At 37.1% G+C, this 15,033-nt stretch overlaps 1 protein-coding gene across 2 annotated transcripts in view; it reads left to right on the top strand.

Moving 5' to 3' along the window:
- Positions 1 to 15,033, top strand: part of NDUFAF2 (NADH dehydrogenase (ubiquinone) complex I, assembly factor 2) — a 74,791-nt gene that overhangs the window by 19,731 nt on the left and 40,027 nt on the right. The window contains exon 1 of one of the 2 annotated variants that reach the window (XM_009326144.1): positions 3,025 to 3,043. The exons of the other annotated variant lie outside the window; for it this stretch is intronic. The gene's annotated coding sequence lies outside the window, so the exon portion shown is untranslated. Of the gene's footprint in view, positions 1 to 3,024; positions 3,044 to 15,033 lie in introns of those variants that run through there. 2 annotated transcript variants of the gene reach the window in all.

The following is a 15,033-nucleotide window of genomic DNA, read 5'->3' as shown; positions in this document are numbered from 1 at the left end:
CATTTCTGTTTTTCTATAGTTTTTCATCAGGGCAGTACTCTGAGCCGGCTATTTGTGATGCAGTTTACAAAAGCAATTCAATTTAGAGAGCCTTTAACATGTCTGTGTGCATTGTTGACTGCCAAATTCTAGGAGACTGGTGCATTCTAGGGAGAGAAGTTTGTGTAGAGGAGATGCGCTATCATTTGAAGCAACTGTGAAAGCTTTGTGGTGCTGGTGGTTTGTGTTTTCTCTCCATTAAGAGAAAATAGGAGAATAACAGAAAGGTGTTTGGGCTAATCTTTGAAGTAGAAAGTGAAAGAAAGTCAGATTTATGAAACAACCATTGAAACTTCTGCTACTTTTAGGAGGGATTAGGAATGCAGTTGTAAATATTGATGAGCACAGAAGGCTAGGATTTGATGGCAGATACCTAAAAATTAAGTTTAGTCCTTGTCTTCTTCCTGTTACATCAAAGCTGTTCAGAATTCCCATGTTGTGCACACAGCCTATTTGGGATTTTTTTAATGATTGTAAATCTTATTGTTGATATCTCATTGATGGAAAATATTTGAAAATGAGACTTTATGTGTAGTATCACAGAAAAAGGATAATATGTGCCTGATTATGTATTAACTAGCATGGCCTCACTCCAGATGAGGCTTTTAAGGCTATCATAGATAATGATATTGGATATCACTGAGTAACATGAATAATCATATAATTATTTATATTGTTTTGGGAAGGCTGCAACAGTTCTGGAATGCAAGCTTTTCCAGAAACATGCACACAAATTAATATTATACTGAGAACTATTTTTGAGAGACTGGAGATTGACCATGTTTTCTCTTAAAGGATAAACCTTGTGTATATTGGGGTGATGCAATGTTATTATAGATGACATTATCCAAGCAATGCCTATAGAATTCTAGAAATGTTTCAGTCTTTTTCCTGAGGAATAAAATAAGCATTTCCATTCACTTTTTAATTTCACTAGGGCTTTACTTGGTTAATATGACAATTTTTGTCTATGGATCCAGCAGCTGATGGAAGCACTCTTATTCTGTTTCCTCCTCCTCTATGGGCAACAGAAAAGGAGAGGCCATTGAAAGAAATAAAAGCAGAAGGAAGATGAAAACACAAGCCCATAAGAACCAAACTGTATCCAAAAGGACAGATAGTTTTCAAGTTCGAATCATAGAATCATTTAGGTTGGAAAAGACCTTTAAGATCGTCAAGTCCAACCATTAACCTAGCACTGCCAAGTCCACCACTAAACCATGTCCCTAAGTGCCACATCTACATGGCTTTTAAATACCTCCGGGAATGGTGACTCCACCACTTCCCTGGGCAGCCTGGTCCAGTGCTTTATAACCCTTTCAGTGAAGAAGTTGTAATCTTGTTTCTTTTTCTCCGTTCTTGCTAGTGTCCAAGTGCTTTTCCACAAGCTCTTCCTGAGAGCGTTCAAGTACAAGGATATCCCACTGGAGAGCTTGCTGCTGTTGCAGTGTTAAGCTGTTCTCTCTGTATCACTCCCATGTTTCCTTGTTAATATGCCATAAACGATGGAGACCATGTAGAAAGTTTGAAAGTTAATGTTCCCAGAGGGGGCATATCCTTTATGCCATATGGTGCATTAACTGACAGTCCTGTAAATAATGTAGTTTTAACCACTGTTTATTTTCTGTTTTGAAAACTATTTATTATTTGCATTACAAGGCTTGGTTAAACTTCATGTCAATTTTTAAGAAGACATTTTTAGAGTTTTGTAAGTGGAATGATTACCTTACTTAGAGATTGTCATGTTACAAAATACCTTTAATGAGAAAGTAATTGACAGTTACAAAGAGCAAAATCAAGCCCTTTTGTTTATTTTTATTATTCACTTCACTTTTGGCTTTGCCCACTTAAAATACTGTCAACGATTATGCTGTATTTTAAAACAAAAATCAGCTTCACGAGGTGGTAGTGCTACCAACCTTTCTAAGCAAAACCTTGTTAGATGTCTTGACATTTACAAACTTTTCCAGTTGCCTTAGGAAGAAGGTGAGAAAAAGGAAATCTTCATGAACTTCTGCGCGTGTGTGTGAGAGGTGTTATTAAATTAAAAGCAAAGCTAAATCAACTGTTTAATATTATTGGCTATTGGGTAGAAAAGCCAAGGAAAATACTGTGGTGACATTTTAGCTATGATCGTTAAAAGAGATGAGCAGGGCAAGGTTTGTAGGTAGAAGGCAGTATTTTTATTAAAACAACCAATTACATTTTCAGAAAAAATAAACGGGCCAACTTTTGAGCCCAGAAACATATCTTCAGTTCTGAGTCAGAAGTTGAGTATTTCAGTCATAAATACGTGAGTTTGGGGGCATCTGGAAGGAGGCCAATACCATCTGCAGGTGGTGTACCTTAATGCCATAAAAATTACATTTTTTGTTTATTTGTAATACTTGTGACACCTTGCCAAAATGTAAGTTTAGTGTCATCCTAGGCTTACCTGACTTGTGACGTTACTACTTGATGCATTTTTTTATATCCACAGATGACTGAATTCCCCTACTAATACATCTTTTTACATAACACAAAATTCTAAAACTGTTTCGCTCAGGATTAGGGCTCTTTTCAAGTGCATAAGTTTACGTTCTTGTTAAACATATATATGTAATTGATAGCTAACAACTTTCAAGGTTGTATTGGAAGGAAAAAAAGAAATCACACTTGTTTAGTAGCTGTAACTATGGTGCCAGAAGATGGCACTGAAGAAATATGTAGCACATCTTAGATTTTGTGGGATCTCATTTGTTGGATTTGTACTACAGTGAGTTTTCTTTTGTGCAGCTCTGTGTTGCTTATTAACACTGTTCAATTTTCATTTTCTTGCCTAAGTTTTAAAGTACTTTGGTGTTTTCAGTTTTGGTAGGAAGCCTGGAAGCTGGCATGTCGGAGTCCACACAGAAATTGGAGAATTCTGCACTTTCATGTGTTAGATGGCAGTTTAATCAGCTCCCTTTGGAAGTGCTTCAATACTCTGCACTTTAATAAAGCATCATGGCCTAGAACTTGAAAGGTACAGATACAATGGAAGTAATTGCTTTAGAGAAATAGAGGTGAGATTCTGAAATAATGTGAGACAAAGCTAAACCCTAAAACTGAACAGGAACAAGTGCCCAATGATGGCATATTAGTACGGTTAGGATGGATTCTTGGTGCCTGTCCTTCACATATATTACAGTGAGATCTATCAGTAGTACTCTGGATATTTGGAGAAATAGAACCAGATTTTGTAACCAAACAGTGCAATACTCAAGCAGCTGTTATAATGAAAGCTATTCTAACACATTCAGCTATTATAATACAATCTTGCCATCTACCCTAGCAGAATCTGTAGCTATACTCAGATGCTAAAACTTGTGACTGGAAACTGTGTGTGTGTTACAGAACACCTGCTTTACTACATAAAATTACTGGCATTACGGAAGAGATTGGTGTGTGCTTTTGTTTTGCTGTTAAAGCTAATAAATATATGACCATGTAACCAAAATAAAGTCCTTCAGTATTTGATTTGGAATGTTGTGACTTAGTGAAGCAAAACCGGAGATCTGTTGAAATAATGTTTGAACAAACTTGGGGTTTTTTTTGTCATGCTGAGCAGGGAACTTGCATTCTAGTAATAGCAAGTTTATACGGGTCAGTTTAATAAGTGTGGTTTAAAAGGGAGCCCAGTAGTTTTGTCTGAGTGACTTGCCCCTCTGACCTGCTTATTTGCCAGAGCGTAAGATTTCACCTAACTCTAGTGTAAGTCCCCTCTGCAGCTGCAGGCCAGCATTCTCTCCTTGGGCCTTTGAGACAAACTTGATTTTCTACATAGACTAGTTCTCTCATACGTTGGTTTTGTTTTGTTTTGTTTTTTAATAAGTAGGTCATACTTACATGAAATTGAACCAGATTTTTGGGAAATTGTACAGATCAGTTAGTTTTGAGAGTTTGGAAATACGATCAACTCTCAGGTCATTCCAGTTCACACAAAAGAGAATTCAATGCAGATAACCAAGAGCGGGTGGAGGGGCTTGACCAAAGAAATGCTGTAGTGGCATATTAAGAGTGATAAAACCTCAGTACATTGAAAGTCTTCTGTAACGAAATTATTCTGTAGCTGCACATTTCTAGGTTTCTTTCCTCATTCTGAGAATTAACTGAAGGTTTGGTGTAAAAAAAAGATGCCCCATTGAATTCTTCTGTAAACTGAAAGACAGTCTTGTGTTTTGGAATATGGTATTTGCATTGAAACTTCCAAAACAGAATAATTCTTTTCAGTGTTAGTAAAGTACATTCAGTAAGCCCTCCACCTACCCCACCCCACTTATTTATCTCTGGAGAGGAGAAAACAAATAGCAAAACAGCCAGTTTTTAACTACATGAATAGATATATTGTCTTTATCAGTGAATTTCTCTTTGTGAACGGTATTTTTATATATGGAAAGGAGATGAGAAGAATATGTAATCAACAGACCATTTAGTTTGCTTGCAAATAGGAGAAGTGGTATTGTTTTACATATTTCATGTTAGTGTCTACAGAAGAGAGAAACAAATATTTTTCTAAAGCAAAATACTTGAGTTGCTATAATATACCTGATAGGCTGTGTGTGCTTTCTAAGCTACTGTAAGAAACAGTAATTGAATCAGAAATTGTATTTTGCTTTACTGTATTCAGAGAACAGTGAACTGTTCAAAACTGTTTGAACTAAAAGTTGAAATTTAAACTAAAAGTTTCAATTTTAGTCATTTACGTATATATTTTCTCTTTTCTGTCAACATTTGATGTAAGTCAAGGTTTAGAAGAAACAAACTGTCTCTGTGAACTGAACTTGCTCTCCTTGAATATTGCACCATTTTGACACTATAGGAAATTCTTTAAATTTTATTGCAGCTAATTTCTGGGGTTTTATCACTGCAAAATACTGTAAAATGAATAGCGGGTTCAAATAACTGATTTGAGAGCATTTAGAATATATTGAAGGCCTTTCTATCTTATTCTACTACTAAAAAGAATAAAAAATGTAATATATTTTAATGTAAAAAACCAGGTCATTTTTCATGGGTTGTTATTTAACCCTTTCAATGTTAGAGATAATGAGGGGGAAAATTACCTGTCTCAAGCTGGTAGGCACTATACCTGGGCTAGCTCTATTTTAGTGTAGCTCAAATTCTAACATGAGAAAATTGCAGAAATTTACAATTCAAAGTGTGTTTCATCAGGGAGAAATCCACAGATTGTTTTGACACTCAGTTAGAAATTCAGCATGAAGATGGACATCTCGTGAAATTTGCAGCTGCTGATTGAATTTATATTTCCATAAAGGCCATCAACAGTAGCAGCCTGCAGGGGAAGTGGGAGAAAAATGACAAAAATTGTGAGGCTAGCATTTTTTCCTCAGCCTTATAGTAGCAAATTACTTATAATAAGGTCCTACACTGACCAGGATTAAAGAAAAATATAGGCAGCCAGAAGGGGATGATTTCTCAGTTTAATCGATTTGAACTAAAAATGTCTGAACTTGGTATTTAAATATATGTTTAGTCATCTGTACAGTACGTAAAATGCAACTGCAAATCAAAAGTGTCCTTAAATTGAAAAATAAGACTCTTACTGGTAATTATAGAAGGCTTATCATATGAGTAATTTGATTTTATAATAAATTCCCAGGATAGAAAATGAATTATATCAAAATGTGCAAAAGTAGGTCGTCTTTATCAGGGGTGAAAATCTCATCTCTGGCAGTGCTGCCTCTCATTCATTCACACACACAGATAGGAGAGGATGTGCAAGATCTGCATTTGTTTTTTTCTGAGTAACAACTCTTATTACGTTGATCATTTAAAAAGCAAACATGCATTCACAAAAACAAGTCCATGTTGTCAAAACAATTAGCAAGAAATGTCATTGAGACAAATGGTATAATAAAATTGAACAGATTTATCTTTTGTTTAGAAGGTTTTGTATATTACTGTCTGTTTATGTTTTCATGGAAGGAACGGGCAGGGGAAGGTTAAATATTTTTGAGGTGTCGTCTTTTTTGATAGAAGCAGAATCATTATTATCATCCTTGAGATATTCTAACTCCCTTAATACCTTTGTTTCAAGATACCTGTGCATCTTAAGACTATGGGAAAGTTTAATGTGTAGGTGTTTTCTTTCATCTCGGTGTTAGAGATTTATGCATGCAACTCCCAATGCATAGCAAGGCAGCTATACCCACTGAGTTGTGTTCAGAAGCCTTTTCCTCATAGTTAGTAGTCTGCATTTGTGCCATCCTATGCTGCTGTTCCATCATGTCTTGCAAGCTAAGGAAGGTCAACAAAAATAATTTTTGAGGTCAGTAGACACCAAATGTTCCAGAAACTGTTAGGGGGGTTCTCCGTAGCTGGACAGCAGAGAGTTGTGCTTTAGTACGGTGAGACACAAGTCATGTAGTCTTGATATCAGTAAGGTTTCTTAGTATATGGAGACATTTAAGAATGAAAGAACTTGTGTGATATCTTAATATAAAAACACTGAGATTACATATTTTAGCTACTCAAACCAGAAAGAAATGAGTTAGAATTCTGATGAGATTAATTGAATAACTTTGTAATAATCTCTATGAATGTCATTATTTCTGAGAGTTTACATTTTAGAAATTAAATTGGTAAAATGTAGTAAAACAATTATCTTTAATTTTACTTCTAAAAATTAAAATACAGCTTAGGAACCTACAAGTCTTTAATGTACTTGGAAATGAAATTATTTGATTGTAGAGTTTGTAAGTATCACAGCTTGTTCTTTCAGTGATCATAAACTCCCTGTATCAAACACTTGTATTATGGTTATTGGAAGCTATGCAAGTCTAAAGATTGCAGTCCAAAGGCAGTTTTTCTTCTTTTCTTTCACTGGCATCAGCATAAATGCTTTCACATAGAAACTTTTATATGTACTTACTGGCTACAATAGTTGTACTTGGTGCTTTAGCTTCTAGTAACAGCAAAATACTCTAAAATCAATGGGCACACAACTGAGTATTTAAATACTTAATGATTAGGTACTTACATACTGTGAAAGCACATAGACCTCAGTATTTGCTGTTTAGTCTAAAATTTGCTTAGTTAAGCTGGAACTGTGGAAGTAGAAAGCAGGAAAAACTGTGAAGTGGGGACTGCATGTTGCTTTTTGCATGTGCATATGTTTTTCTGACTTGCGAGGTAACCACAGAAGCTCTTGAGATTTGAGTAGAAAAATAAATTAATGAGTTGACTTGGGTCTAAAAAGCATTGACTTTCAGGTAGTCCTTGGTCCCTGCTGTTCCAATTTATCCTTTTCCTGCTCAAAGTAGCTTTGAAAGCAGATCAGGCATTGCTGCGGTACTTTGGCTGTGTGAAGTTTTTTTTCTTCTTCACCACCTACACCACTCTGAGCTCACCAAAACCAGCTAAAATGTTTTGTTTTTTTTTCCCCCGAATCAGTGTTATTGGAAAATACTTTAACTAATGGGTACACACTGGTCAGCTTAAAGAAACAAACTTTTGAAGCAGAGGTTTAAAAGTAACCTAACAATGTAAAGTAAGAGTTAAATCAGGCAAAAATTTTCAGCTGTTGAAAGAGAAATGATTCCACGTTGCTAATATTAATCCACTAAATTGTTGTACTTTCTGGTAAGTATTGTTTAATTTAGTTTTAAAAAAGTACCGGTTACCTTTGGAATACTTGTTTTTCTTAGAACTCTAATGAAGTACGTATTTTTTTATTTCTATATATAATGAAATATGACATTTTGCAAACTTCAAATATTAAAAGCTACAAAAGTACATACTAACCTGAACAATGGTAATTAAGCTCCTTTAAGCATGAGTATAGCATTCTTTTAATTCTTTTGGAAAGTATAGTACTAATTTTGCTTGCAATCTATTTCCTATTTTTTACTTCAATACCTTTTTAATAAATACTGAATAATTTATGTAACATATGTATATAATAATGATATGTGAAAAAACATACCAGAAATTTATTGTAAATATAAGCAAACTTGAAAGTAAATCAAAATACAATGACTGATGAACATAAAAAAAAATCTTACTGCACCCATATGTCAAGTGTCAACCTAGTAAGTCAGAAATATGTTTAGAAAGTCGTTTCTAAACTAGCGTACACCCCTTTTTAGATATCTCATTTTAAGCATGCCCCTTTCAGCTCTCATACATTTTAAACAAGTTAGGATACAAGAGTAAAATTGCGTGGATGTTTTTGACATCCATCCATGTTAACTGTCTACCCAGCTTCTTCTCAAGGATCCTGAGGGTCAAATGCTATTATAATAATTAATATAAAACACAAAGGATGGTGCCTTTCCTCTGTTTTTTAGAACTGAGATGGCAGTTTTGGATTCAAGATTTATACCCCTATCATCATACTATAGGTATGGAGTTGTCTTTAAATCCTCTTCAGTAATATTTTTTGTGTCTTATAGCGAAAGTAAGACTTGATTTGCTTATGGGGTAAGGTATTCAAGTTCAGTTAGTTTATCTGAGTAAAAAATTAAACTTTCAAGTTGGAAATAAATGTTGATAACATACTTCTATTTGAACTCACTGCTGCAATATGTACGTGCTACATAATACTGGTATTTTGAAGCACAGGAAATTTTTGTGATAGCATTTTGAGCTATGAGTTCAATGTACATGCTTCTTTCCCAGGTCAGGCAATGTTCATGTTCTTCGTTTTGTTCTAATAGCAATTTTTGTTTCATCTCAAATGTGATTCTTTAGAATCGTTTAAAGCTCAATCCAAGTGAAAGGTCTGCATTTTCAAAAAGAAACTTCAGTATTGTTTTATGTAAAACATGAATAAAATATCTAGATGCAGAAGACGGTTGCAAGATTCTGCTCTTCGGCCCTGCAGACCTGTGGTTGTGTTCTCAGCTAGGCAGCAGTGGCTGTCTGTGCACGCTCGGATGCTGCAGAATAACATCATTTGTCATGTCGGTGTCTATGCCTTCACAGCCCTTTAGGTTGCTTTATCTGAGAGCTGAAGGAAGGGAGTCCCTGTTGCCAGTTTACCTGGTTGTGTCGATCCCGACTGCCTCATCTCACAAGACATATCTTTGCCACGAGGTTATTTATAAAAGTATAAAACTTTCTGTTAGACCCAGCTGTGTGATGAAATGGAAAACGTTTTCTCTTTCGGCAACCCTGGCAGACTCTAGAATTGTCTACATTTATTTCAGTCTTTGTTAGGTATTTTATTTCCCTGAAGCTGTACAGTGTTTCTCTAGTAGGCTACACTTAGTGGACATCCCTGCAAACCATTTGCGTGTTCAGGGTCGTGCTGTAGTCACTTCTGTCGTATTAAAATTGCTTCCTCTTCTCCCAAGGAAGAGCTCCTGTTCTTTCCTGAGATCCCTGTCAGGCCTTGTCCTGCCTAGCGGGCTGTCCCTCTGAATCCATGCTAACCTGTTCCCTTTATCAGCCTCCCTTTGAAAACAGCGTTTTGGTGGTCATCACCCCAGCTAAAAATGCGGGACGGACTGCCAGGGTCCCACAGGTGGTGGTCTGTGAGGACCGCATCATGTTTAGGCCCTGTTTTCTGGTATTCCCTGCCCCCCATCTCCCCCCGCCCTGCCCTTTTGCCTTGAGCTTTCACAATGGTATTTCTTGTTTTCTTCCCAAAGCCATATTTTAACCCGTGAAGAGTAGCATTTCACCTGCTGGATGAACTGAGGGGCTTTTTTGAACAGAATATACACATTCAGCATGTCTCCTGAGTTGACTGTGACATTTGCAGAGCGGGTCAGGAGCTCAGTCTTGTTCTACTCAGATTTCCAAGCACACCACCAACTTGAGAGCCACGTTGGCACATTCAGAGGGGGCCACCTGCACCTGTTGTGTCTGAAATAGTAGGACCTCTGTTCACATCTTGCTCAGATGTGAACTTTGCAAGACTTTTTGTGTAATTGCTTTATAGGTGAGAACAAGCAACTTAACTACAGGAGGAGTTTTATTTGGCTATATTGATGTATCTGCATCCCACTTTTTCATCTGTGTTTGTGAGACTTCTGTTAGTGAAAAGACTAGGTGGAGTTTGTATACATACACCTTCTCTTATGTACTTAAAATGCTCTGTCTTAGAGTATACAAATAGTGCAAGTGCAGCTTCAAAGGATAATTCTGTAATTTATATGATAAAATGAGTAGCATATAAATTGTAGGATAAAGAATAATTTTTAATGCTGTTTAAAAGAAGTGTCTGTAGGATACGTGTGTATGTGAAATGGATAATATATCTCAAAGGACAAGTTTCTTTAGCTAACCTTCCTTTTCTTCAGAAGTTGCACTCTTGTGTTGACTGGCTGAAATACATGAATATTTTCCCCTATACTCTGCAATGAAAAGCAAACACAATAAAATAGCAGTACTAGTATTCTTTAATCGTTCAACTGCTATCCGCAATATTAGCTGTAATTGTGTTCACACCTTGTGTAAAACTGAATTTTCTTTGCAAATCTCAAACAGTAATCCTTTTGTAAAATTTATTAAAACTTACTAAAAAACAGAAATAGCATTAGCTCCTTGAGAGTGTGTGCAGCTAGCTGTAATAATTCCATTTATTCTGAAAAAAATGGAGATAGCAAATGAGCGTTTGCAAATGATTTATAATTGAAATATAATTAATCATCCAAACCAGACTGTAACACTGCTGTGCTGGGTCATATTGCTTAATTGATGTTCTCCACAGCTGTAACTTTCTCTTAATTTCATTTACAATTCATACCCTTGCTGTCATTTGCCCATTCCTCTTCCCCGCATGACTGCCTTTTTGTTTATCTTCCTGCATTATGTTTTTATTTATAGAGTACAAGTTATTGTATGCTTTCTATTGGCTTGCTAAATTCCCTTTATACATGCTAAATCCCCATTTTAAGCCATTTTTCATACGTTTACAGAAAATATTCAGTACTTTATTCCTGGATTTATTCACATTTTGACAGTAATTGGTAGAAAACTGTTTCTTGAATCTGATAGACCAAAACCAACCAAAAGAACAGTTGGGAGAAAGCTTCCGCATGCCAGAAGCACCGAGCATCCATCAGCTCTCCAAGGAAGTGGCATTTGTACTAGTGTCATTTACAGTTTTGTTGCAAAAAGAATGAATGTAATGTTGCATATTTCTAGTAAGCTTATTGCAGATTCATTTACAAAACAGCAGTTCTTTGTAAAGGTGTAGGATCTGTTGGGCTTTGTGCTGCTTTGATGAGGTAGAAGGCACAAGGCTTTCCAGTGAGGAGGGAATGGGAGCTGGTGTTGGTGCATCCTGCTGCCAGATGAAGAGGGCTTGGGGGACTAGAATGACAATGGGCATTTAGCAGAGGTTTTTTAAATCTCTGTCCGCTGAAGGAACTTGCTTCTTGGACAAACTGCAATAAAAGGTGTTTTTACTTGAGTTAACTGCCACAGTTTCAGATACACCAGGCTTTCAAAATATAAGGTTTGTGTGAAAGTATATGGGCCATGGGCTCTGATCCCTCAGGAAGTTACAGGTTCAGCATTTTCAGATTATTAAATTTGTCACTCCTAAAAAGAAAATACAGAACACAGGATGCCTTTTTTTGTATATTTATGATACAGATGTAGGTGAATTATGTTGACTGCTCAGCAGCTCATAATTCATGGAATCATAGAATGGTTTGGGCTGGAAGGGACCTTAAAGATCATCTAGTTCCAACCCACCTGCCATGGGTAGGGACACCTTCCACTACACCAGGTTGCTCAAAGCCCCATCCAACCTGGCCTTGAACACTTCCAGGGATGGGGCATCCACAGGTTCTCTGGGCAACCTGTTCCAGTGCCTCACCACCCTCATAGTGAAGAATTTCTTCCCTATATCTAACCTAAATCTACCCTCTTTCAGTTCAAAGCTGTTACCCTTCGTCCTATCGCTATACTCCCTGATAAAGACTCCCTCCCCATCTCTCCTGTAGGCCCCCTTCAGGTACTGGAAAGCTGCTATAAGGTCTCCCTGGAGCCTTCTCTTCTCCAGGCTGAACAACCCCAGAGTAGTTAAACATTGGAACAGGCTGCCCAGGGAAGTGGTTGAGTCACCATCCCTGGAAGTATTTAAAAGAGGTGTAGATGAGGCGCTTAGGGACATGGTTTAGTGGGCATGGTGTTGTTGGGTTGATGGTTGGACTCGATGATCTTGGAGGTCTCTTCCAACCTTTAATGATTCTATGATTCTATGATTGCTGGGTCATGTTGAGTTTCTCATCAACGAGCACCCCCAAGTACTTCTCAGGGCTGCCCAGCCTGTATTTGTGCTTGGGATTGCCCTGACCCAGGTGTAGGACCTTGCACTTGGCTGTGTTGAACTTCATGAGGTTCTCACAGGCCCACCTCAAGCCTGTCAAGGTCCCTCTGGATGGCATCCCTTCCCTCCAGCATGTTGACCACACCATGCATCTTGGTGTCATCAGCAAACTTGCTGAGGGTGCACTCGATCCCACTGTCCATGTCGCCGACAAAGTTGATAAACTACGCCAATCCCAATACTGACCCCTGAGGAACGCCACTTGTCACTGGTCTCCACTGGGACATTGAGCTGTTGACCGCAACTCTTTGAGTGCAACCATCCAGCCAACTCCTTATCCACCAAGTGGTCCATCCATCAAATCCATGCCGTCTCCAATTTGACGTGCGGGACAGCGTCAGATGCTTTGCACAAGTAGATAATTGTTTATAACATTCTAATTTTATTAGAATAAACTATTTAGTGTTAGAGAAACACAGGTGTAGTATCCCTTCCGACTAGCATGAATGTTCTACAATGACAACAGATTAAAAAAAAAAAAGGCAAAATGGCAAATTGCATACAGAGAAGAGTGAGAAATTGACCCCCAGAAATGAGAATGAGTATGTTTAAATTCATTTTGTCCTTACATATAGAAAACATGAATCTGTGCTGTTCAAGTAAAGGACAGTTTTCACATCCTTATCATATAATGGATAAGATCTGAAATGAGTGTCAAAGCAGGCCTCTTCCCTAGAGGGCTTTCAGGCTGAACTCACAAGGGTGCTTTCAGTAAGTTCAATATTACCTCCTATTGCTTTTACTTTAAATAATACTGCTAAAAAGATAGTGTGTGATTAATTGTTAGAAGAGTATGTAGAATAAAACCTCAATAAGGTGTAGTTTTGCACTGTAATCACCTAAACTAAGGATTTGCAGTTGAAGCCTCTGCCATTTATCTTGCTCTGCCTGCACACTAGTTTATCAGATAGCAAGTTATGGAGTGATAATTTCTTGCTGAGAATTGAGCCATGTTTTCAGGATACCTCTTAAGTTTTTGTGGAAATGCACAATGTGTTATGTCATACAAGTATTTTGGTACTTTATGAAAGGTGAAATAAAATACTAGTTCATTTTTAAAATACCAAAAAAAAGACCTAATCTATCACTGATTAATGGTTGTCTTTTTTTTTTTTTCCCCCCTCTCTTTGGCCTCATTAACAGATGTGTTGCGTGTATTAGCTTTCTGAGACTGGTTTATAGCTTTTCAACACTAGAGTCAGAGTTCCAGTAACAACTGCCAGTTTGTCAGAGAGCATTTGCATGTACAGAAGCTCTGAAACAATCCTCTTAATCGTTAGCTGCTTGATAATCAGATGTGAATAAAAACAACTTTGAGATGTTCCTGGACAAGTTGTACTTGTTCAGAGACTTTTACTAGGACAAATAGTGGTACTATGTGTAGCTTTTGACCATCTCTTTAGGAATGACGTACTCAAAATGGATTAATTGTAGTAATCACTTTTTGGTCTTTGTGACAGTAAAATATTTCTCTGTATATGTGAGCCCTAGTAAATTGGTGTATACACACTGATTGCTAATCTTCCTGTGAAACAATGTGGAATAGCTGTACCAAGTATTTAATACAGTTATTCAAACTTCAGGTTCTGCCTTCCTGTTCTCTTCCTGCTGGGTTTAAAGTACATATTTTTAATTTTTGTACAGGATTGGCTTCCTACTCCCAGTGTGACATGGAGTGTTTTGTTCTGTTTGCATATTATAGATACACTTAAGTTTGTATGCATTTATCTGCTTACCCAATTATAACATTTACAATGCAGTGAATTTGGGCCTTGTTTTACTTGCTGTCTTTGGCTAGAGCTAAGGGTTTGGGGATTTTTATGGGGAGTGGTGAAGGGGGTTTATTATTTGTTTGCTTATTTGGCTGTAGAGAAGATACCGTAGAACATTTGGATCCAGAGAACTCTGTGGTTTCCTTGTCTTCTATTATATTTAAGGCTAGATTTAATCTTGCTGCTTGGAAGGAATTTGTCATGTCTCAAGACAAATATCCTCATTTTTTTTATAATCCCTTTAGCCCTCAACTCTCTGACAAAATACTCTGTTTATCAGAGAGAGAGGTTGTATCTCTCTAACTGCTAATTAACTAGCCTTCTTTGAGAATAGTGTGATTTTTTTTTTTCTCTTTTTTTTTCCTTCAGCAGCATAGGCTATCGGAGACAACAAATAGCATACTTTGATCCTTGCCCATGACCTAGATTTCTAAGGTATTGTCATAGTATCTGTAATGGTACCCATATCCTCAGGAACAGTGACGGCATCTGCATCCTCAAGAACAATAACAGAAGAGATTATTTCTAAAATAAAAGCATTTGTCAGAATTCTAGACAAATAGACATGGACCATGTAAACAATGAACAAACTCAACCCAGCAGTCAATGTCAGCAATAGCAGTGTTTTAATCAAATGATTCCTGCCACACCAGATCCAGGGAACTAACACCTCAGATGTTAGTTTAGATGCGTCTATAGGAACTGGTGCCACATCTTTGGATTGGCATGTAGATGTTAACCCAGGCCCCACAAGATGGCTTTTGTATATTTATACTGAAAAAACATCCTGTAGCTTACTAAAAACTTAGAGCCCTCTCAGCCCAAAGACTGTGTTTCGGGGCCATCTTGGGTCAGGTTCACAATTGCCACGCAGAAAGATTTCAAAGCAGTATT

This window comes from Pygoscelis adeliae, unplaced genomic scaffold, assembly GCF_000699105.1.
Source record: "Pygoscelis adeliae isolate BGI_AS28 unplaced genomic scaffold, ASM69910v1 Scaffold446, whole genome shotgun sequence".
Classification (NCBI taxonomy): Eukaryota; Metazoa; Chordata; class Aves; order Sphenisciformes; family Spheniscidae; genus Pygoscelis; species Pygoscelis adeliae.
Note: the sequence above shows the minus strand (reverse complement) of the source record. Positions and strands in the feature narration are given on the sequence as shown.